The 24,583-nt window shown below is 39.5% G+C and overlaps 1 pseudogene; it reads right to left on the bottom strand.

Moving 5' to 3' along the window:
- Positions 1-489: 489 nt before the first annotated feature.
- LOC122226065 overlaps positions 490-24,583 on the bottom strand; it is a 161,454-nt pseudogene continuing 137,360 nt past the window's right edge.

Raw genomic sequence — 24,583 nt, forward strand, 5'->3', positions numbered from 1 at the left:
TATGTAAACATTTGTATTGTCCCAATATCAACACTATAAAACAGGATTTATTCAGATAAGTCTAGCTTCCTGACCGGTCCCCTAACCTTATTTCCTTCTTCACCATGTAAGTAATCATTTTCATCATTTTTTTTGGTTTATTATTCCAGGGTTCTATTTTTAATGTTAGCAATGATGTATATGTATGCATGTATGTATATTAGTTCATAATTATAGAAGTATATGTGATTATATGTATTTTTTTTACATAAAAGATTGCATGGTAAACACAGTGCTCTAAATTTTACTTTTCTTACTTTTTTCTTACTAACACTATATTTTGGAGACCACTTCATCACTATAGGCAGAGAACTCCCTTAAGATTTTTTTATAACCTCATCGGACTCATTGTGTGCATGTACCATGTTTTTTTCTTTTCAAATAATTCCGTATCTTTGGACATTTGAGTTATCATAGTTTTGTTTTGTTTTGTTTTTTAACAACTGACAATCAGTTTATTAAAAAAGTTGATTTAAGCATCTTTGCTTTGATGGTGACTTCAGCCTCAACTCCTGGCTCAATACTGATGGAAGTAATCTGTTTAACAATATCAGAAAGACCGTGCAGATCAATGAGTCACTTGTGAATCCTTGTCTAAAAATGATTCCAGGTCTTAAAACCTTTACCACAAGGAGTTTTTCTTCTACTGATTCTTGGAGTCTTTAGGCATCCAAACTGGTCCTTTCACTTTGAGATTCTTTTCCTTTGCACCTCTGATCAAGTCAGCACATACCTTCTCCAAAGATTTTACATTGTGTCTTGTTAGAGTAATTCTAATTCGATGAATCGCCACCTCTGGTGCCATGGGTGTCTTTCCGGGGTCTTTAAAAGTCATGGCTGCAGTGCAAGTTCCTGGCTGACTTGTTCCTGGGGGAGAGTGAACAGCGGGGAGTCAGGAGCAGGAGCAGGTCTTCAAAGCTCTGTTGTAGCTGTGGCCCCGTCCGTCCTCAAAGTGGTGAGTTATTTTAGTTTTTGTCTAATAGTTACTCAACAAAAAACTTTAGGCATATGTTATTTTATATTTTTCTAGTGCATTTTTATTTCTTAATTTTTTTTGAAGTTTATTTATTTTGAGAGAGAGAGAGAGAGAGAGAGAGAATCCGAAGTAGGCCCCATACTGTCAGATCTCGCCAACTGCAAGATTATGACCTGAGCCAAAATCAAGAGTTGGATGCTTGACTGACTGAGCCACCCAGGCCCCCTGCTAGTGAATTTTTAGTATAGCTTCCTAGAAGTGGGACCACTGGTTCAAAGAGTTAGTACTTTCCTGTACATCCACAGAATCATCACAGAATATCTTGTCAAGTTTTTTGGATCATTGCCAGTATGATAGGTAAGAAATGGCTTTGCAGTATACTTGTTGAGCATCTTTCCCTAGGTTTTTTACAGTTCCTTTTTGTGTTTTATTTAAGATGGATAAAAGTATAGGGGTGCCTGGGTGGCTCAGTTGGTTGGGTGTCTGACTTCGGCTCAGGTCATGATCTCACGTTTTGTGAGTTTGAGCCCCACATCAGGCTCCGTGCTGACAGCCTGGAGCCTGCTTTGGATTCTGTGTCTCCCTGTCTCTCTGCTCCTCCCCTGTTCATGCTCTCTCTCTCTCTCTCTCAAAAAAAAAAAAAAGATGGATAGAAGTATTATCTATACTTTTCTATAGGGCTAATGGCATTTTCCTTTAGATACTAGATATCAACAACTTTTTGTAATATAGATTGCTAATATTTTTTAATTTGTCTTTTCCCCTCAAAATATCAAGTCTCATTCTTCTACCTAACTTCTTTTAATTTTTTAGTTGGACTTACTTTCTTTTGCCACCTACCAGTAATCATCAAGGCAACACTTCCATTAACTTTTAGTTCCCCTACTTAAACAGAGGCTCTTGAAAATTACTGTTTTATTATAAAATAATGTATACCTAGAGTAAAAAATACAGAGAGACATTCTTCTGCAATTCTGTTATCCAAACATAAATATTAATACTTTAAAGTATGTGTTTCTATTTTCAAAATATAGTTTTACAATGGTAGATACATGTTGTTATATATTTGTCAAGACCCATAGAATGTACCATAATGTACCGTAGAATGTACCAAGAGTAAACCATAATGTACATTATGGACTTTGGCTGATAATGATGTATCAGTGTAGGCTCATAGATTATAACAAACATACCACTGTGGTTCAAGATGTTGAGTGGGGGAGGCTTTGTGTATGTGAGGGCAGGGGATATATGTGAACACTGTACTTTCAGCTCAGTTTTGCTGTGAAAATTGCTCTAAAAATAGCATATTAAATTTCAAAAATATACGTATGTTGTTTTATGTAATATTCATATACTGTTATGGCCAATCTGCCATTTTCATTTAATAATGGTTTATGTTGTATAGAATTCTATTTTATTGTTTTTTCCACTTAGTTTTTATCTTTTACATTGCAATTGAACATCCTTATAACCAAGTCCATGATATTTCCTAGTAAAAGTTCATAGAAATGAAATAATTTCTCAAAAGAAATGCACATTTTAAATGCTTGTGATATTTATCATCATCTCTCATAAGGACATAATAGATATTTGTTAACTGAATGAGTGAAAACTGGTAGCTTTTTGTGAGGAGGGAGGAAGTGAAGAGTCAGGACAGCTGGCTTTCACTTATGAGGGCACCTGGTACTGAAGAGACAGTGGGAGAGTGAAATTGCAAACATTTTTCAAACCACACCCTACCATCCCATCTCCCAACGACACCTGGCTTTTCTCCAAGGGGGAGAATCTCAAATGTTAGGCAGCTGTGGAAATGCTTGTGTTATACCCCTCCCCCACTGAGCCTCACTGCCTTATGGGACTTGTGATTCTGTGACAGAGAATATAATGAAGAAGCAAGGCAAGTATATTTGACTTTCTGAGGCAGGAGATTCAACTAGAGAATTTCAGATTTTCAAAATGAGGGTCAAATTAGAAGGGGCTTGGTTATCTCTGAGCCTGCATGGGGCAGTAGAAGGAGCTGAGGTTTCAGGCAGAGCTATGTCTGGGCTCACTTCTTGGTTCTGCTACTAACCGTCTTTGTGGACGTGGCCACCGGACTCTTTCTGGGTCTCAGTGATGTCAACTGTTCCAATCAGCTTGTGAGGACAGAGGGAGTATAGAAGTACCCCTTATCCACGGTTTCACTCTCTGTGGTTTCAGTTACTTTCAGTCAACTGTGGTCTGCAAATATTAAATGGAAAACTCCAGAAATAAACAATTCATATGTTTTAAATTTCATGCCATTCTAAGTAGCATGATGAAATCTCATACCATCCCACCGGGGATGTGAGTCGTACCTTTGTCCCACGTATCCACACCATACACACTACCTGCTCATTAGTCGCTTAGTGGTCATCTTGGTTATCAGACCACCCACCTGGGTATTGCAGTACTTGTGTTCAAATACCCCTTATTTTACTTAATAATAACCCCAAAGCACAAGAGTAGTAATGTTGGCAATTCATGGCCAAGGAGAAGCCATGAAGAGCTTTCTTTGAGTGAAGAGATGGCAGTTCTCAACTTTAGGAAGAAAAAGCAATCATATGCTTAGGTAGCTAAGATCTACAGTGAGAATGAATTGTGTGTGCTAGTTTTATTGTTGTTGATCTCTTATTATGCCTAGTTTATAAATTAAACTTTATCATAGGTATGTACGTATAGGAAAAAACATACTACATATAGGGTTTGGTGTTATCAGAGGTTTCAAGCATCCACTGGGGGTCCAGGAACATACCCCCCACAGATAGGTATGTGTGTCCAGGGCTTAGCACATCTGTTGCATAGTGAACGTTCACTAAATATGTGATCCCTCCTCCTTTCTGTAACCAGAGTGCCCGATGATATGGACGAGCTGAGGTGTGATGTTCTTTTTCATGGTATACCCCATTTGCAGTTCCCTACATATAAAAACCCTGCTTAGGAGCAACCTGTCCACAGAATGACAGTATCAGCCATCCTCTTTCATCTCTGCCACCAAACCCTCGATACTACTTTTGTGGGACTCTCTTCCCTGGCCTAATCCAAGCTCTCCCATTCAGGGCACCAAAGACGTGCTGCCCCTTCATGGATATCAGCTGCCATCACTGCTCTCTGCACCTCCTACCTGCCAGTATCGCCAGACTCCCACACCCCCTCTGCCCAGGAGAGTACCAGCCCCACACCCTCTAAAAACTGAACCCAAATCCCTGTTCCTTTGTCCCTGGATCAGCTGGGCATTCAGCTGGTATTCCCAGTTTGAGCTCCAAGAGTGTTCTCGAGATCATGTGTCTACAAGTAGTGGGGAAGTTGATCCCACTTGCCCCTGCCTTATTTTGTGACACGCAAGTTGACACAATAAGAAGCCGCTTTAACCATGAACTACCTGGCTCCTAGTTCCTGTTCTGCCACAGTCTAGCTGGGGCCCTTGAGCCTAGTCATTTCACCTCCCTGTGCCCCAGTTTCTGTATATGTAAAAAAGAAGAGGTCAGATTAAGTAATAATTCCTCTAGTTGGGCATTCATCATTTCCCTATGCTATTCTTTTATATGATGGGGAGAAAATAGTGGCATATGTGTGATCACAGTCTCAACTCTTGGGCTTCTAGTGTAGTAGAAACACAAATGCATCAAATCCCTTAGCCCTTGGGGTGACCCAGCAAAGCCTCAATTACTTGTCAATGACAGACCGAGGTTTCTTTCACATAACACGATGCGGTGATGGGAACAACAAGCAACTCAGCTTTCACACATTGCCCAGGATCGTCTCATTTTTTCATCCTCATGACAAGCCTGTGAGGCTGGTTTTGTTCCATGTAATGCATAAGGAGAATGAGGCCTAGTGGGATTACATACCCCATAAGGTTACCTACTTAGTAAATGTGGTCTGACTTCAGAGCCCATGCTTTCTGCCTTGGTGTGTGCTACTCAGTGATTTCCAAGCTCTCTTTCATCTTTATGATCCTGAACAGACTTTTTGGGCACTAGCCTGGGAACCCTTTCTGGTGGTGTTTTGATGGGTGAGCATGTTTAGATGGCCTAACAATTGACTTTCACATGAAAGGTTTAAAAAAAAATACAACCCAACTAAAATATAACCTGTGGGTATGGGTGTAAAAAAAACCAACAAATCAAGCTTTGTTATGTTTAGCTACACTCACAGCTACCATTTCTGCTCTCCCGCCTGCTTACTTTCTCAGCTCTCAACCATATCATCTCCATCACTCAGCCACTCTTGACTCCTATAGCCATGGTGAAATACCCTCCCTGCATCCCCACCCACTCTGCACACACTGTCAGGCATCACAACTGAGCTGTTCTTCTTTAAAATTGCCTCCAAGGGGTGCCTGGGTGGCTCAGTTGGTGAAGCATCAGGCTCTAGATTTTGGCTCAGGTCATGATCTCACGGTGGTGAGATCGAGTCCCAAGTGGGGCTCTGTGCTGGGTGTGGAGCCTGATTAAGATTCTCTCTCTCCTTCTCCCCTCCCCCGCTCTCACTCTTACTTTCTCTCTCTCTCTCAAAAAAAATTACCTCCAAAACCTGTTCTGTCTTCCAAAGCTTCACTGCTGCCCCTCACACCTCCCCCATGGCAGCAGCTTTCCAGGTCCTGTGCTGTCCTTCCAGCTGGCCAGGGAGTGTGATTAGGGCGTATCAAATGGACAGCAAGAACCAGGTCAAGAGTAAGGGATAGGTTTCCTGAGACCTGAAGCCCTAGCAACTTCCAAGACTGTGCAGAGAGAGGTCAGTGCAAAAGTGATGCCAAATCCAGGGTGTCAGCAATGCAAGCAACTATCTCACCTTGAACAAAGACAAGGGGAACTTTCCAGAACTGCCTCAGAACAGAGGAAATGATGTTCTGACCATCCTGGAGAGAAGAAACGTGTTGGGAGGATTTGAGTAGCTCTCTGCCTCTGACATTGGTGCAAGCCAACCCCATCTCAGGAAAGATGCCCTTCTGGGCCCTTCTGGGCATGCTCATCCAACATAGATTTGGGGCTAGGAAAAAGGGCTGGGAACAATCAGAAAGGGGGATCTGAGGACTTTGCTATCCTTCAAATCTAGAATCCGAGAAGCCTTACTCTCTTTCAGCTTCTGCCTTGAGCCCTGCAAGATTGCTTATTGCATGTCTTTTAATCCCTGCCCCCTTCCGAGAATGACTTTGAGAGCCTCTCTCTATTCCTTGCTATCAAACATAAGGAGCCCTTCACCTCCCAGCACTCGAACCAGTATTACAGCTCTTTGGGGCTGTGGGGTTTGTGGAGAATGGATTCCCAAACAGCTGCAGGGCAACTACAGCCTCTTAGCAGACTGCCTAGCACATAGAAAATTTGTTGAACTAAATTACTGAAACAAGGCAGGCAGAAGGATTGCATTTAAAACACCCTGGAGCATATGTTCCCATGAGGTGCTGGGACTGCAGGCTTCACGGAAACAGCAGCAGCCAACATCTCAACCTGGCAATCAGAAAAGAAGATGTTGAGGGGACCCAGAGGTCACAAAACAGAGATACATAGAAGTCCTATAGACTGAGGACTTGTGAGTCAGAATTAAGCCTTCTCAGACACGCCCCCAAATCCTAGCGATTCAGAACTGACAAATTCAAGGCTCCCACGTGACCATTCCCCACCCACCGCTTGCCCCAAACGTTAATTGTGCGCAAGTCTCTGTCACGGAGCCCGTAAACGGCCTCAGGATCCTTCTCAACACAGTACTTCAGGAAGCCATTAAAATCAAAAGGTCGGCAGTTGGGATAAAACTTATCTGCCACTCTTATGTAACATGTCTCTCTCGTTCAAAGGTGAGGAAACTGAGCTAATGACGTTTACTGAATTCTCCATTCCCCTTGATTATTTAGTAAAAGAATTCAAAATAGCACATAGAACTTTTTACTCCTTTCCCAGTGCTCTTTCTAGTAACTATCTCTGAACCTGGAAATGCCCATTTGCAATAATATTGTCTTGGAAACTTAAGAGATTTCCCAACACTTATGACTCACATGGTGTCTTATGAACGGCTATCTAGCCTTCACCTCAAAATAGTGGAAATGTAAGTCAGTGGTGACCATGGCAGGTTAGATGTGAACTTGGGCATAATTCTTTTTGTCTCCATTTCCCATGTTTTGCCTCTCTCATCATTTCTCTAGGGGAGTCTAGCAGCTGAACTCAAATGACCATATAAATGGCAAATGCCTATAAGAGATAAATGCTGAAGCAAAACAGTCATGTTTGGGGGCATTTTAGGATCGATTTCTGTTTCTCAAGCTTTTTGCTTTGTAGCAAGAGCATCTTTTGAGCGTATTTTGCTCTCTTTGATTGTTCATCTTCTCATAAGGGAAAAAAATCTTAATAAATCTTTTGTCTGTTTTGAATTCTATAGATTAAATTTTTACCATGCTAATATACTATAATGCTGAAAGAAGATAATTATGCGGTAAAATTAAGACATTCTGCAATTATATCTTGTAATATCATTAATTTCCAGATGCACACAAATTATATCTACCTCAAGAAGAATGGTAATTTCCTTTGTTTCACTCACAAAAGCAGGTAATAACAATCTTTCTCCTGCAATTATTTTAGACAAATTTTCCAATTTGTTATCTTAGACCTCTCAGAGCAGTAATGATACATTATCTCAAGTTTCCAGTTTTACTTTTATCATTGTATCACTAATGATCTTTTAGATTGAAAATATTTTCTTTTTGAAAAAGCATTGACACTTATTGTCATATCTTTCCAGCCTCTTCATAATCTTAGGAGAGAAATCATTAATGGTAATGAATGAACGGGCTTATTGAAAAAATTATGCCATAGATAACATGTCCCCATCTATGCTAACACGAGATCTATTTCATGCAAGACATATAGAGAAAAAATTAATGGCACAGAACAAAAGAGCTTAAAGAAGCATCCCATGAGTAGCTTATAAAGTTATTCCAATCTTTATTAGAATTTTGTATTCACACCAAATCAACAAATATTATTAAGCACTAATTCTATGCAAAACACTGTATCAGGGAGTAAAAATGTCAATGGGCCCTCTAAGAGTGCATAGACTGGCTGGGGAGACGAGAATGAAAGAAATCAGTATGGAAGAATGAGTAGCAATAGAAAGCAAGAGGTCCAGTAGTGATACAAGACTATTACCAGGTGAATCTTAGAGAAAGGAGTTCTGTGGGCTCAGAGGAAAGAAAGCACATGGGGTTTGGGGTTCCTAGAGCAGGAAAGAGATACATGGAACTAAATATAAGAGAAAAGACCCCATGGCCAAAGTAGAATTTGATCAAGTAAGCCTTCTCCATGAACTCATCTTTCATTGTCATCATCTTTCCACACCTCACCAAGACTCACCTCATCTGGCCTTGCTTTATTTCTCATTTCTGTTTTCTCTTTGCAATATCACTAACTCTCAGGGATTCAATAACGTTATGTCTTAAATCTCAGTCTCCAGCAAATCTGTGTCTCTCCACTTGGACTTTGAATCCCACTATGCTTCCTGCTTGCACTGATACCTTTCTTTCCACCCCAGTATGAAAAAATCTTGTCTATCGAGCCAGTCCAGTTAAGTGCAACCTCCAGGAAGCTTTCTCTTGACCCTCTCAGTTGGAAATTATATGTCCCTTCAAGTCCTACAGAACTTTTTTTTTTACCTCTACCATGAACTACCCTTATTGTTTGCTAAAAAACTGAACTATGGTTATTTGCCATCATGATTTCCTCTTTAAGCATATGTGTATCTATGTTTCCACCACCAAAAGAAGTAGACCTAGAAGCCTAATTTGTACTATATGATCTTACCCTCCTGGCCATAACTGATTCTGCCATAGGTGGATACCTGTCTCTGGTTGGGCAAAGTCAATTTTCTTTCCCAGCAGTTGCAACCTAGAGAAGCAAATGAGTTTCTACTGGTTCTTGAATTTAAAATACATTTGGAATCAAACAACACTTTCAATAGCATGTAAAGACAATGCACAGAATGGAAGAAGACAGTTGCATAAGGGTCTATTATGCATAATATATAAAGAACTCTTACCACTCAACAACAGAAAGACAAACAATTCAATTGAAAACTGGACAAAAGATTTGAATAGACTTTTTTCAAAGATATACCAATGGCCAACCAGTATGTGAAAAGATGCTTAACATAACTAGTCATGAGGAAAATGTAAATCAAAATCATAATGACATAGTACTCACACACACTAGGTTGGCCATAATAAAAAAAAAAAAAGGAAAAAAACAAGTGCTTGCAAGGATGTGGAGAAATTGGAGCCCCCACACATTGCTGGTGACAACGTAAAATGGTGCAGCTGCTGTGGAAAAAATGTTGGTAGTTTCTCAAAAAGCCAAACATAGAATTATAATATGAACCAGCAACCCCAGTCCTATGTACATCTTCAAAAGAATTGACAATGGGTATTCACACAAAAACTTGTACATAACTGTTCATAACAACATAATTAATAATAACCGAAAAGTGGAAAAAACCCAAATGTCCATCAGTGGATGGATAAACAAAATGTGGTATATCCATACAATGAAATGTAATTCAGCCATAAAAAAGAATCAAATATTGACACATGCTACAACATGGATGAATGCTGACAACATAATGCTAAGTGAAAGAAGTCAGACACAAGAGACATTGCATGATTCCATTTATATAAAATACGCAGAAGAGATAAATCCAGAGAGACAGAAAGGAGATTGCGGTTGCAGGAGACTTGGAGATGAGGGGAATAGGGAGTGACTACTTAATAGGTATGGGGTTTCTATTTGGGAGAATAACAGAGTTTTAGATCTTAACGATGATGGTTGCATAACATTGTGAATGTAATTAATGCCTCCAAAGTGTATGCTTTAACATGATTTAAATGATAAATTTCATGGTGTGTGTATTCCTAAAGTTATTCCAATCTTTACTCAAATGTATTCATACCAAATCAACAAATGCTATTCCATGCATATTCCATGTGTATTTTACCATAACAATAACAAAAGACATTTAGAACAGTTGGTTGACTTTGTCCATTATATTCATGAAGAATCAGAAAAATCCAACCCACAAAGAGTGAATGATGAAGCAACTGAGCAGAGAGAAATGTGAAGCCTGAGAACAGGAAAGAGAAGTTGCTCCTGTCCTTCCAGAGCTGGCCTCAGCCTTCAAGAGGCTCACGTGGATTTGCAGCCTTGGACTTCTACAAGCATCTGAAATTCCCTCTTCACAGTTCAGTAATTTGAGGGGGTTACTGCCACAAAGAGCTAGTAAGACACACACCCTCCCCCCTCCCCAGCTCCTTAAGGGCATGGTCTGTAGGATAACTCATCTCCACTGTTTTGCCCACAGGGCTCACATAGCCTAATACCCATTGTTTAACTGGCACACAGTATATGTGCATTAAAAAGAAAGAAGGAAAAATAGATTCAAAACCAACACAGGCCAAAAAAAAGTAAAAAAGCCCCAAAACTTTTTGACCTAAGTAAAAACAGACCTAATGGAAGAATTTCCTCCCATTTCTCATAATAATTTAAATCAGGTTGCTTAGTAACCATCTTCCTTAAAATGGTACATTTATAAAAAATAGTGTTTTTATAAGAAGCTGTGGATTTCCAAGCCAGATTTTATAACCTCATGCAGGCCCATATGTCTTTTTTCCAGGCCAAATTCCAACTGGCTTGCAGAGGGATATGCATGCTGAAAAGCAATGCTGAGAATGTGGAGGGTCAGGTCGATAGGGGAGGAAGAATTTCAGTGTAACAGTAATATCAAAGGGTGCCTTGAAATGAAAAAAGATCTTGATTTTTATGCTGTATATTTATTTTCTTGGAAAGAAAATCATTGGATAGTATTGGCCAGGAGTGTCATGCCCATGACTTTCTGGTGTTCCTATCAAGTCACATGAAGACATGTCTAAAGATGGCAGAAAGGAACTCTTAATCATTTGGATTTTATATGAAAACTCCCAAGCCCTGAACAAAAACATGACCTAGGAGATACAACCGTCTTGTTATTTTTCTCATGTAATGCAATTTTGGTATTCATTCTCAATTGTGTATCATACTAAGAATTACCATTTAACATTATATTATTGCTACATTTGTATAGTTCTTACCAGTTTTCATTGATCATCTCCTAAAACAGGATATCTTGAATCAAAGAATGAAATAGGATGATGGTGTTTGTTTAAAAAAAAAAAAAAAACTTATCCTAACCAATTTTTTGGTATCCTCAGGGCAAAAAGTGTATCTCATTGCATCCTTTCTGAGTTATGGCTCCTTTCTGTGCTTGATTCGGAACAGAGGCAGACACTGGAAGAGAAAACACTCAATCTGAAAACATCCTAAATCAAGGAACTCAAAAAGTCAAGTAGGCAGTCCTCAATTGGAGTAATTAGCAGAATAGCCCATCTAATGTCGAAGTGCCAGCAGGTACCAGAACCACATCTTGATTATTACACTGTTTAAATGCACTCATAGCATAATAGTGTACTACAACTAAAGAGCCCCTGGCATTTTCTAGGTCTGCTTCCCCCCTAAGATTCCTGTTCAGTCATTTTCCCTGGGGTTAAGATGGCTGGACAGTATCTCTTTGGGAACAATATGAATTTCAATAAAATCATAAAAGGACACGTTTGAGGAGCTCAGCTGTGCTTGCGTTTATTAGTTAAATAATTTAGAAAAACTTCTTTCTGCTTGACATCTCCTTAAATTGTATGACAGGATGAATTTGTCATAGAAACTGACAGGTAGCATTCTAAGTTGTCTGTCCCTGGTCCCAGCATCCAGCTGAGGTGATGTGTGTGTGTGTGTGTGTGTGTGTGTGTGTGTGTGTGTAGTGAACAATGGGGTTACCTACATGATACAGTTATACCAGGAAGACTCAGCTCAGGGGCCACTTTAGCCAGAGGAGCTCACGATGGCCCCTCCCCAGTGCCACTGTACCTTGCTCTGGCCACCAGCAGTGGCAGCGGAGGACTCTAGAGATGGATAGGAAACTGATGGCCCAGTGACCCAGGAGCCTCTTCTAGTAGTTATTGCAGCCTGGCCCAGAGCTCCCAGCCCAACTCTACAGACAAATTGTTTCAGAACAACCGCTACCTGTTCAGCATGGAATCAGGTACTGTCGGGGGTTCAGAACCTTGTAATTAATGGCTCCTACTCATACTGCTTACCAGTAGTAGTCACACCCAGATATAAAAAGTTAGGCCTATCTCGCTGAATCCCTTTGTATGTACACTACGTTATTCCAGATGAAAAACACTTTTTTCTCCCTCACTTGATAACAAACCACTTCTGAGATGAAAGGCACATACTTAGAATCCAAGAATGGCAATCCCAGCTCTATCTAGCTGTGTGGCCATGTGCATGTCTTCTCTGCGTCTGTACTTCCCTATTTGCACAATGACACATGTATGCCACATGATCTCTAAGTTCCCTTCCAGCTCAAAATTCAGTATGAATGGAGTTTAAGTCACTAATATTTCAGTGGGATCATAGAATGATAAAGAGGTACATTTTGTTTTTTAGGGTTTGAGTTCCTCAATTCATTAATTTATAGTACATTTTCAATTCGGTTGAAACTCAACTTCAGTTCCACTAAGAATTTAAACACTTGAATTTTTTATGTGTTATTCAATTTGTGATATTCAACAAATATTTATTCAGTGTCCACTGTGAGCTAGGTCATTGTGTGAACTATGAGTTAGAGATAAATGAGGAGTGAGGCATGGCCCCTGCCCTCAGAAAGCTCACAGCCTAATATAGGAGAATTAAGCCAGCATTGTGTTGTGTGCCAATTAGTAGGTGCTTTGGGGATGCAGAGGAAGGGCTTAAAGAGTCGGGCAGGCAACGATATCCAAGAGAACACCTGAGCGAGACAACCATGAGCAGGACATGAGAGAGACAGAGATGCGGAGTAGTTTGTGCAAAGGCCCAAGGTGAAAGAGAGCATGACAGCTTGGGAACTGTAAGTAGGGGCTGGAGCCTAGGGACTGAGGACTGGAGATAAATAAGGCCGAGGAGGTTTGGAATTATCACTATTTAATAAAGCAAATTACAAATCAGAAAAAGACAATCAGAACCTCGATGATGTACTATTATACTCTCAACACATGGGCAACAATTTTAAAGGTGGACAATACCAGGTGTTGTAAAGTAGAGCAATTGAATCTCCTACATGTTGTATGTGGCGAGAATACACACTGATACAACCACTTTGTAAACCAGTTTTGAGATCATCTATTACCAGCAATTCTAATCCACTCATCACAGCATTGTTTGTAATACCCAGAAACAAAAGCAACCCAAATGTCCTTTAATGAGTGGAATAGATACGTTAGTTGTGGTAGGGTCATGTAATGGAATACTATACAAGAACAATGTAAACTATTTATAAAGATGTGCAATAATATGATTGCTGGGGGCACCTGAGTGGCTCAGTTGGTTGAGTGTCCTACTTCGGCTCAGGTAATGATCTTATGGTTCGTGAGTTCAAGCCTAACATCAGGCTGGTGGCTGGCAGTGCAGAGCCTGCTTTGGATCTTCTGTCCTCCTTTCTCTCTGCCCCTCTCCCACTCAGGGGTCTCTCTCTCTCTCTCTCTCTCTCTCAAAAAGAAATAAACATTAAACGATAGTAATAAAAATGTGATTTCAAATCACAAACTTAAGGCTGAACGAGGAAAAAGACACAAAAATGTATATAGTATTATTCTGTTTATATAAAGTTGAAAAACAGGGGAAACTAAACTTTCCTCTTTAGGAACTCATAATATAAAGCTATTTTCTATTTTATATAAATCTAGTTTTAAAAGGAAAAATTAGGGGTGCCTGGGTAGCTCAGTCAGTTAAGCATCCAACTCTTGATTTTGGCTCAGGTCATGATCTCACAGTTTCGTGAGTTTGAGTCCCACATCAGGCTCTGCACTGATACTATGGAGCTTGCTTGGGATTCTGTCTCTCTCTCTCTCTCTCTCTCTCTGTCCCTCACCTGCTCGCGTGCTCTCTGTCTCTCTCAAAAATAAATAAATAAACATAAAAAATAATAAAAAAAAGAAAAGAAATTATCACAAGTCAGGGTAATGTTACCTCTGGGAGAGGAAAGGGGTCTGTGATTTGGGAAGGGCTGACATGGAGTATTTTCTATAAAATTGTGTGTTACACTGGATGTTTATGTTATGTACTCTTCTCGTTGCCTATTACATTGCACAATGAAAATCTTAAACAAAAAAGGAAACACTAGAATCAAACATGACCAAAAAAAACCCCAAAAAAACAAAAGAGGCAGAACAGGAGGGAAAGGAAAAAAGGAAAGAAGGTTAACATATACACTTAGTAGCCCTGATTATATTTGGGGTATGACAAGAGGGTCTTGGTGCAAAGATATTCGGGAGGAATGTTTGTCTCCATCTTAAGAACAACCCATTGTCTCCTCCCTCAGCCTGAGTGTGAAGTGGGAGACCACAGCCAAGGACAGAGCAGGAAGAATGACAAATAGAGTCAATCCCTTTCCTACCACATGTGCTTTGTGGGTTTCTTCCACTTCTCCTGGAAAATCTGTTGCTGATCTCCTGTGTCCCTTCACCCTGCCTTGTAAGTGTAGACAGGGGAGACTGTTGCCGGGAGAACGTTCTCAGGCCTTTTTCTATTCAGTTCTCTGGCATCTGAGGCCGACCAAACATGGGGCTCCAGGCCACTTACTCACATTTTCCCACTTTCTCTGCTGTATTGTTGAAAGCCCTTTCATATTTTTCTCATTTGATGCTTCAAACAGTCTCCAGATGTGGGTAGAGCAGGTATTGTTATATTCATGGAAGAACAGCCTCTAAGCAAAATCCAAGGTCACACAGCTTAGACTAGGATTTGGGCCCCCCATTCTGAATCCACTTCAGTGTGCTATCTTACTGGCTCCACATGTCACCAGAATGTAGGGTCCAAGTCCCACACCCCAAGGTCAAGTGGCTCTGCCCATTTGTGGGAACTGCTAAAAGCCCAGAGATGCTATGGGGGGAAGTTGCATTAACCCACATATTAAAGCACTAAGTGACAAAAACTCTAATCCCCCCCAAACTTTTGAGTTCAGTCTAAATATGTCAGTAGAGCTTGCTTTCTCTGATGTGAACTTCACACGCTTTCTTCATTTCACAAAGCACTAAGGAAACAAAGGATTCTAAGGCTTGCCAAAGGTTTTAGCCCCTTCATTGTTTTATCTCAGAGAACGAGGGAGAAAGTGAGAGATTCTCCTGTGTTTCAAAGATCTAATTTTGGTGTGAAAGAGTAAATGGCTCAAAGCCAACACCTTTGAAGCATGTGGTAAAGAATGAAAAAGGAATGGACAAGTAGAAATCAATACTTCTTTGCTATTATCTATCAATGCAGGGAAACCAATCCCAAATGTGCATTTCTTTCACTATTTCAGTTGCTTGTAAATATCATACAATAATATCAAGTTTGGGGACAAATTTTTCAGTTTTATAACATCATCTAGGAAAATTTTCAATATTTAAAATTTCTTTGTAGCTGTGCTTGACTTTAAGAAACATACTGCTAAAATTGTAACTGGTGAAATAGATGTGTTGGTAGATGCTCATTTGTGTTTCAAAATGATTCTTTGCTTTACAAAAAGATTCATTGATCACATACAATCTTTCTCATAGCTCTCACATTGCATTTTGAAATTGGATTCAGTGTCATCCTAAAAAAAATGTTATTACAGTCTCTTAGGAGCCATCTATTACATAAAGTGAGAACCATTTATATATTCATTTGATTACAAATTCAACAAAGTCCTTTTTAAAAATACTTCAGAAATTACTCCATCACTTTCTTCTCCTTGAAGTCTAAAACCAGCTTGTGCTGTCACCAAAGAAAAAGAAATAAGAATGTGGTGAACCCAATAGTCAAGCAAATGTCTTAAGTCTTTTCAAGAGATAAAAATCAAACTAGAATTCTTAATTGCAATAAAAATCAGAACAGTGGCTATAATAATTGATTAAAATGATCATTTTTCTAATTTATAATAACTGCATCCATTTAAGTTCATAATTTATTCAAAATGTCAGGCAGAATTAGGGGTAGCCCTCTTATAACTCTTATAGTCAATTTGAACAAAGATAGCAACATTACTGAATTTTTCAATTTGAGCAAATATTCCACCAAATTTTCCGTATGAGCTACTTTGCTGGCCTCTTTAAAAAAATTTTTTTTAACATTTATTTATTATTTAGAGACAGAGAGACACAGAGTGTGAGCAGGGGAGGGGTAGAGAGAAGGGGAGACACAGAATCCGAAGTAGGCTCCAGGCTCTGAGCTGTCAGCACAGAGCCTGATGCGGGGCTCAAACTCACGAACTGTGAGATCATGACCTGAGCTGAAGTCGGTTGCCTAACCAACTGAGCCACCCAGGTGCCCCTAATCTGGCCTCTTTATTTTTTTTTAAATTTTTTTTCAACGTTTTTTATTTATTTTTGGGACAGAGAGAGACAGAGCATGAACGGGGGAGGGGCAGAGAGAGAGGGAGACACAGAATCGGAAACAGGCTCCAGGCTCCGAGCCATCAGCCCAGAGCCTGACGCGGGGCTCGAACTCACGGACCGCGAGATCGTGACCTGGCTGAAGTCGGACGCTTAACCGACTGCGCCACCCAGGCGCCCCTAATCTGGCCTCTTTAAAACCATCCTCCAGACACCAGTACCAAAGCCATGGGCACCTTCTTCTGAACACCTCGTTTAGAAAACATGGAGCAGAAGAGACAGAAATGAAGAGCTTTGCCAATAGATTTCGCCACTGAGTGATGAATCGCCTTCTCTCTCTAAATTTTAGTTTCTCTGTCCATAAAATGGAGACAATAACCAGGCTCCCAAAGTTGTGAGGATTAAATACAATAATAAGCAGAAAGCTTTCAGCACACCACCTGGCACAAAGTGAATGACAGCTGTTGTTCTTTGAGCTGGGGGTTAGGGAACATGGGTTCTACCAGTAGCTTTGTTGCAGCTAGCTACATGGCCTTGGTAAGGTTGACCCCCACCTTTTGTAGGCCTTAATTTCCTCATTGCGGCATGGAGCTGTTTTGGGATCACTAACCCAAATGCCTTCAGATATCAGGCAATGAATATACATGCAGTAGACCAGGTGTAAGACAATTGAACGGGTTGGAAACTGTCTGAACTTTGGAGTTCTTCCCAGCCTATGGCATTTAAATTCTGAATTTGTTAAATACACCAACTTGCAACATCTTGGGGTCACTCTATAATACCCTTTTCAGCTCTTGCATTCTTTTCCTCTTCTTTTCCATGATCTTCCTCTTCCCAAAATCTACTCCAGGTGGATTTACATAGTGAAGCAACTAGTGGGTCAACCCAAGAGGTTGGTGATTTTTGAAAGTAACCCTGGTGTCTGCATTCCCTCCACAACTGTTCTCCTATTTTCTACCTCCAAAAACTCATTCATAACCTTCCCCACACATATACCGTTTCCTGAAACTACGGCTTCGAGGGTATAGTTCACATGAGCTATGTACACATACAACTGTCTGCTAAACTACCTCTCTGTGTGCTTGAAGAGGGAGATGACATGTTTTATATGTTTTGTTTGGGCTCCACACTCCATGGACATTTAAGCCATCATAATGAAAAAGAGTGCCACACACATTTCCATTTAAAGGTATCCCATTTCAGGCTCCTAGATTTTTCTTGGTTCCCTAAGCAGACAGCATAATCATATGCTTCATAAGTCTATAACAAATAAGGCATGTTCCAAAGTGCTGAATTCTTTCCCCTCTTTTTGCTTCCCATTCAAGGCTTAATTGATGCAGAACAATGACTTAAAACTATTTTTTTTCCTCATGGGTTATCCACAGAATGAGTACAAACAATATATAGTAGCAACATTCTGGGCACAGAATATACCAGGAACATCCTATGCCTACAGAAAGGAGTAAGACACAAAGATGAAAGGAGCTACCTACTTCTTTGAGGCTTTGTTCCTTGAGAAAAATCCTTTTCCTATCCCTTTCATTACCTCAGAGATGGAGGCAAATGCTTTAAGAGGGGTCATATAATACTTTGAAAGGCCTTTTGCCACAGTGTGGTTATTAAACCCTTGGGAAACAATGGGCTTCTCTGAAAGTATATGGAACAGTTGTACCCCCTGAGAGTCATCTTGGATTGGAATGAAATAAACTGGTTACTCTAGAGAGCAAAATATGATTGATTAAGGCTTAGAACCAGTGGTGTTTGGGTCTCTCACCTCTGGCTCTTTCTGACCTATTCTGTAGTACAACAGAATTCAGGTTGAGTCTTTGAAAAGCTCTCTGGCTTCTAGCTATAATGTAACATATGGTAAAATGAGCTCAACACGGAGTTATGTTTTTCTTTTCTTAATCCTCCCAGTAAGACCAAATTCCAAGAATGGGATTGAAAAAAGGAGGCGGACAGCAGAGAAATACAAGCAGGCTGTGGAAGTAAAAGCTACATTAAGGCTTTGAGACTGAAAAATCATGGAAAATGCGTATTCATGATGAAGAAACAGAAAACCCCGGATGGTCCCCTCCCAAGATATTTGTGTTCCTTTGCCCAGTCCTGGGAAGTTAGGGCAATCTAAGTATTTGTTTAAATACATATAAGTAAATGCGGCTTATTGGTCCAGGGGGAGAATACTAATGTGGCTCTCCTAATACTATACAGGAGAATATCTAAAACTTGAATCATCTCTTTTTTTTTTTTTAACTTACTCCTTAAGTCATTTTCTATTCTGCAAGATATTTCTACAAGTCAAGCCAAGTCTGTAATAGGGAAAGGCCTTGAAATAATTCTTTCTCCCTTTTTCCCTGTGGTGCTGAAAGTTCCCAGTCAGCTCTACAGGCTACTTAGTTAGCAGGGTTCTCAACAGGCTCCGGCCACAACATCAAGGTTTTCCCTCTCTCACTGCATGAGAGGGAAGAGTAAACAATATACAATATATGGGGCTACCGGTAGTTTGGGTACAAAGGACAGTAGAGTGGAGGAAGCAGAAAATGAAAGATTTCGAGCCACGAAGGGGAGGAGCACCTGTCCAACCACATGGCTCCTGGTCACATGAAGCTGCATGGCTTCCTAAAGCCCCTGCATTATGCACATTTACTGAGAGCTTCAGCTTAGACATGGCTCTCCATTGCACTCAATTTAGAGTTTAGGAAGTAAAGCTAGTATCCAATATATCAAGATTGATCACTTTTTGAAGTCTACAGAAGAAAGGCACTTGAACCTTCACATTTATTGTTTTTTTGACTCTGAATACACATTTATTGATGTCTGGCAATTGCAGTTAGTTATAATATTTTAATAAAGAACTCTGTTTTGACTTTTAAAAATCAATATTAAAGGAATCATGTCTTCAGGATAAATTCTCTGGGATAAGATAATTGGACTAAAAGATATGAGTGAGTGCCTTTTTGTCTCTTTGGGTTCTTTTTGCTAAACGAGGTTTCATGAAGACGAGAGCAATGTAGCATGCCCGCGGCTGGGCGTGAGGGCACCAACTTCACCAGGACGTTGTCCGCACTGGATTTTCATTTCACTTTTAAGTAAGTATAAAAAGGCATTTCAAAGTTACTCTACTTTCACTGCATCTTAAAGTAGTTTTAAAGTAGTTTTATCTCATTAATTTATACCAATAGGAAGAAATTGGACTCCTTCATAACAGCGTAAGTCTCCTTTCAAGATCTAATTTTCTCTACTTGTGTAGTCAGTACTAAATTGGGCTATGGATTTAAAAATGAAGTATGGTATTGAGGCAATTATCCTTCTACCCTCTGCTCTATTTTAGGAAGGAAAACAAAAAAATTTTGTTGCCAGGAGCAGTGGTAACACTACTGCCATCAGGAAAACTGGCTATGAATTCTAGATATTTCACTCATCAGCTCAATGGGCATGGTCAAGTACTTAACCTCTACCCTCAGTTTCATCTGTTGCAAAATAGGCCTACTATTTGCTCAGTAATTCACAGGATTTTTTTTTTGTCTTTTTTTTTTAATGTTTATTTATTTTTGAAGGAGAGAGACAGAGTGTGAGTGGGGGAGGGGCAGAGAGAGAGACACAGAATCCGAAGCAGGCTCCAGGCTCTGAGCTGTCAGCACAGAGTCCCATGCAGGGCTTGAACTCACCAACTGCGAGATCATGACCTGAGCCGAAGTCAGACGCTCAACCGACCGAGGCTCAACCAACTGAGCCACCCAGGCACCCCTCACAGGATTAAGTATTGAATGGAATGATAACTGTAATGGTGCTTTGAGAAGTAACAGTTATTTAAAACATTATAAGAAGTAACAAATGAATAACAATAAATAACAATAACCCAGAAGTTTGTCAGTAGGAAAGTTGCTATGTGAGAGAGGAAAGAAGGTCAGAATCCAAGAGGGAGAGCTTAAAAGTCCTAGCAGGAAAAAAAATTATTAACAAGATAACAATCCCATTATTTCCTAAACCTTTTGGGTTTTTCTAAAAAGACATGCAGTTTTCAACTAGATTTATATGTGGTGTCAAAGCTGCCGAAGAAGGTCAGTAAATATGAATCAAATTTAATGTTTATCAGTCAAAAAATTTTTTAAATGAACATATTCATACATGATCCATTGACAGATGAGATCCACAAATCCTCCCCCAAACAGAGGTGTATTGGGAGAGCAGTATCTGTTGAGGTGGCTTACATTATAAATGATAGGTATTAGATTTTCTGATGCTTTTGCATTTTTTATTTCATTTTCCAATTGGTGCTTAAAACTAGAAAACATTGAAAAGAGAAATTAGCAGGCAAATTAAGACAAATAAAAGGAGAAATATTCCAAGTTTCTGGCTTGGACAACTCATGATTAAGATGTCACTTCTCCCCCAAAGTGATCAATGCAACTGTGATTCAAGAGATCCTATTACTTTTTTAAAGTGTTTATTTAAATTCCAGTTATGGAACATGCAGTGTAATATTAGTTTCAGGTGTACAATATAGAGATTCAACACTTCCATACATTACCCAGTGCTCATCACAACAAGTAGGCTCCTTAATCCCCATCATCTATTTCACCCATCCTCCCACTTACCTCCTTTCTGGTAACCATTAGTTTGTTCTCGAGAGTTGAGTCTGTTTTTTGGTTTGCCTCTTACTCTCTCTTTTTCCTTTTGCTTTTTTGTTTTGTGTCTTAAATTCCATATATGAGTGAAATCATATGGTATTTGACTTTATCTGACTGGCTTATTTAGCTTAACGGTAATACTCTCTAGCTCCGTTCACGTCATTGCAAATGGCAAGATCTCATCCTTTTCTATGGCTGAGTAATATCCCATCATTCATCTTCTTTATCTACTCATCAATTGATGGGTACTTGGGCTGTTTCCATAATTTGGCTGTGATAGATAATGCTATGGTAAGGGAGCATGTATCCCTTTGAATTTAGTATTGTTGTATTCTTTGGGTAAATACCTAGTAGTACAATTGCTGGATCATGGGTTAGTTCTATTTTTAACTTTTTGAGGAACCTCCATACTGTTTTCCAGAATGGCTGCACCAGTTTGCATTCCCACCAATAGTGCAAGAGGGTTCCCTTTTCTCCATAACCTTGCCAACACTTGTTGTTTCTTATGTTGTTGATTTTAGCCATTCTGACAGGTGTCAGGTGATACCTCATTATAGTTTTGATTTGTATTTCCCTGATGATAAGTGATCATCTTATCATGTGTCTTTGGCAGTCTGTATGTCTTCTTTTGGAAAAATGTCTGTTCGTGTCTTCTGCCCATTTTTATTTTTATTTATTTTTAATTTTTTTAATGTTTATTTATTTTTGAGAGAGTGAGAGAGAGAGACAGAGAGACAGAGCATTAGTGGGGGAGGGGCAGAGAGAGAGGGAGACACAGAATCTGAAGCAGGCTCCAGGCTCTGAGCTATCAGCACAGAGCCTGACGCGGGGCTTGAACTCACGAACCATGAGATCATGACCTGAGCTGAAGTCAGATGCTTAACTGACTGAGCCACCCAGGTGCCCCTCTTCTGCCCATTTTTAAATTGGATTATTCATTTTTGAGGTGTTGATCTTTATAAGTTCTTTATATGTTTTCGATGCTAACCCTTTATCTGATGTGTCATTAGCAAATATCTTTTCCCATTCCATAGGTTGCTTTTAGTTTTGTTGATTATTTCCTTCACTGTGCAGAAGCCTTTTATTTTGATATTGACCTAGTAGTTTATTTTTTAAATTTTGTCTCCCTTGTTTCAGGAAACATATCTAGAAAGAGTTTGCTATGGGAAATGTCAAAGAAGTTACTGCCTGTGTTCTCCTCTAGGATGTTTATGGTTTCAGGAGACACCCTATCTCTTTGTGTGTGTCCACGTACATGTGTGTGCAAATTGACAAGTTGATTCTAAAATGTATATGGAAATGCAAAAAGCCTAGAAAAGACAAGACAATTTGAGTAAGAAAAATTTGGAAGACTTACACTATCAGATTTCAAGACTTATTCTAAAGCTAAATAATTAAGACATGATGATACTGGTACAAGGATAGACAAATGGACCACTGGAACAGAATGGAAAGTTCATAAATAAACCCACACATGTACAGTCATTTAATGACAAAGGCAACATTGCAATGCAGTGAAGAAAGAATGATCATTTCAACAAGTGGTTGCTGGAGGGGCGCCTGGATGGCAGAGCCCACTTCAGATCATGGGTCCCCTCTCTCTCTGCCCCTCCCCTGCTTGCATTAGTCCCCCCTCTCTCTCTGCCCCCCCTGCTTGCATTAGTCCCCCCCTCTCTCTGCCCCTCCCCTGCTTGCATTAGTCCCCCCTCTCTCTCTGCCCCTCCCCTGCTTGCATTAGTCCCCCCTCTCTCTCTGCCCCTCCCCTGCTTGCACTAGTCCCCCCTCTCTCTCTGCCCCTCCCCTGCTTGCATTAGTCCCCCCTCTCTCTCTGCCCCTCCCCTGCTTGCACTCTCTCTCTCTCTCTCTCTCTCTCAAAAATAAATAAATATTAAAAACATTTTTTGAACAAGTGGTGCTAAAGAAACTGGATATCCATATTAAAAAAAAGTGAACTTGGACTTCTTTCTCATACCATATTGTTAACATTAATTCAAGATAGATCATAAAGCTAAATGTGAAACTAAAATAATCAAACTTTTAAAAAATTAATCAAGTTTTTAGAAAAAACATAGAATATCTTTACGAACTTGAAATAGGTAAAGATTTCTCAAACAGGACACAAAAAACCAGAAGTGATTACATCAGAAGTGATAATTTGGACTTAGTAAAATTAATAACTACTATTCATTATATTTATAATATAAAGATATATACAACATTTTATGTTGTACTGATGTACATGTATAATTATATACATATATAATTACATAATACGTATATACAATTATATATAATTAATACAAATGAATATTTATATTACTGACAAAGACACATCCAGAATATATGAAGATCTTTCACAGATCCATAATTTCAAAAAGTAAAACACCCAATTTTTCTTGTCACCCATCACAAAAGAATGTCTGAATCATGAGAAAAGATCATTATAATTTGTATGAGGGAACTACAAACCAAAACCACAATGGGAGACCACCACACATGGTCCAAAATAGCTAAAACTGAAAAGACTGACAATAACAATTTTTGAAAAGTATGTGGATCAATTGGAACTCCCACACATTCCTTGTAGGAACGTAAACTGGCAGAACCACTTTGGAAAATATTTGGCAGTACATGTGTCCAAAGCTAAACATATGTTTACCCTATGAATCAACAATTCCACTCCTGGGTGCAAGCCCAAGGGGGAAACTGTGCAGATATGTCCACCGAGAGACATGCACAAGAATGTCAATGGGCAGCTTTACTCCTAATAGCCAAAAACTCTGAATGATCCAAATGTTCTTCAGTGTGAGAATGGATAAACGAATTGTGATAAATTCATATAATGGAATACCACTCAGCAATAAAACAAAGACTACTGATCTATTCAACAACATGGATGAATCTCATAGATATTATGTTGAACAAAAAAGTAGAATCTAGACATCGTACATACTATGTGGGTCCATTTAAATGAAATTCAAAACCAGACAAAACCTGTTTATAAAAGTCAGAATAGTGGTTTACTTCTGGGGAGCTGTTGATCGGGAAGAGGCATGAGGGGACTTTCTAGGGTGGAGTACATGTCCTATATTTTGATTTGATTTGTTATTAAGGGTACATACATATGTAAAAATGCATTGACTTGTACACTTAAGATTTGTGATCATGACTCTTGTTAGTTATATTTCATCTAAGAAATAAAGAAGAAAAGGGAAATAAATGATCCTTCACTATAAAGATATTAAAAGTTAATCTCCTTTCTGAAATGGAATTCTAGACTCCTGATGTTAGAGGATGCCTTAAAGATCAGTCACCTTGTTTTATAGATGGATCTAATGACTGGAGGGTATGCTGTCTTGCCCAAGGCCAATAACAAATTAGTGAAAAAGTTAGGATCAGACTCCAAGATTCCTGATAACCTTGTCCAGTGGTCCTTCTTCTCCCTCACTTCAC

The sequence above is a fragment of the Panthera leo genome, chromosome C1 (genome assembly GCF_018350215.1).
Source record: "Panthera leo isolate Ple1 chromosome C1, P.leo_Ple1_pat1.1, whole genome shotgun sequence".
Lineage (NCBI taxonomy): Eukaryota > Metazoa > Chordata > Mammalia > Carnivora > Felidae > Panthera > Panthera leo.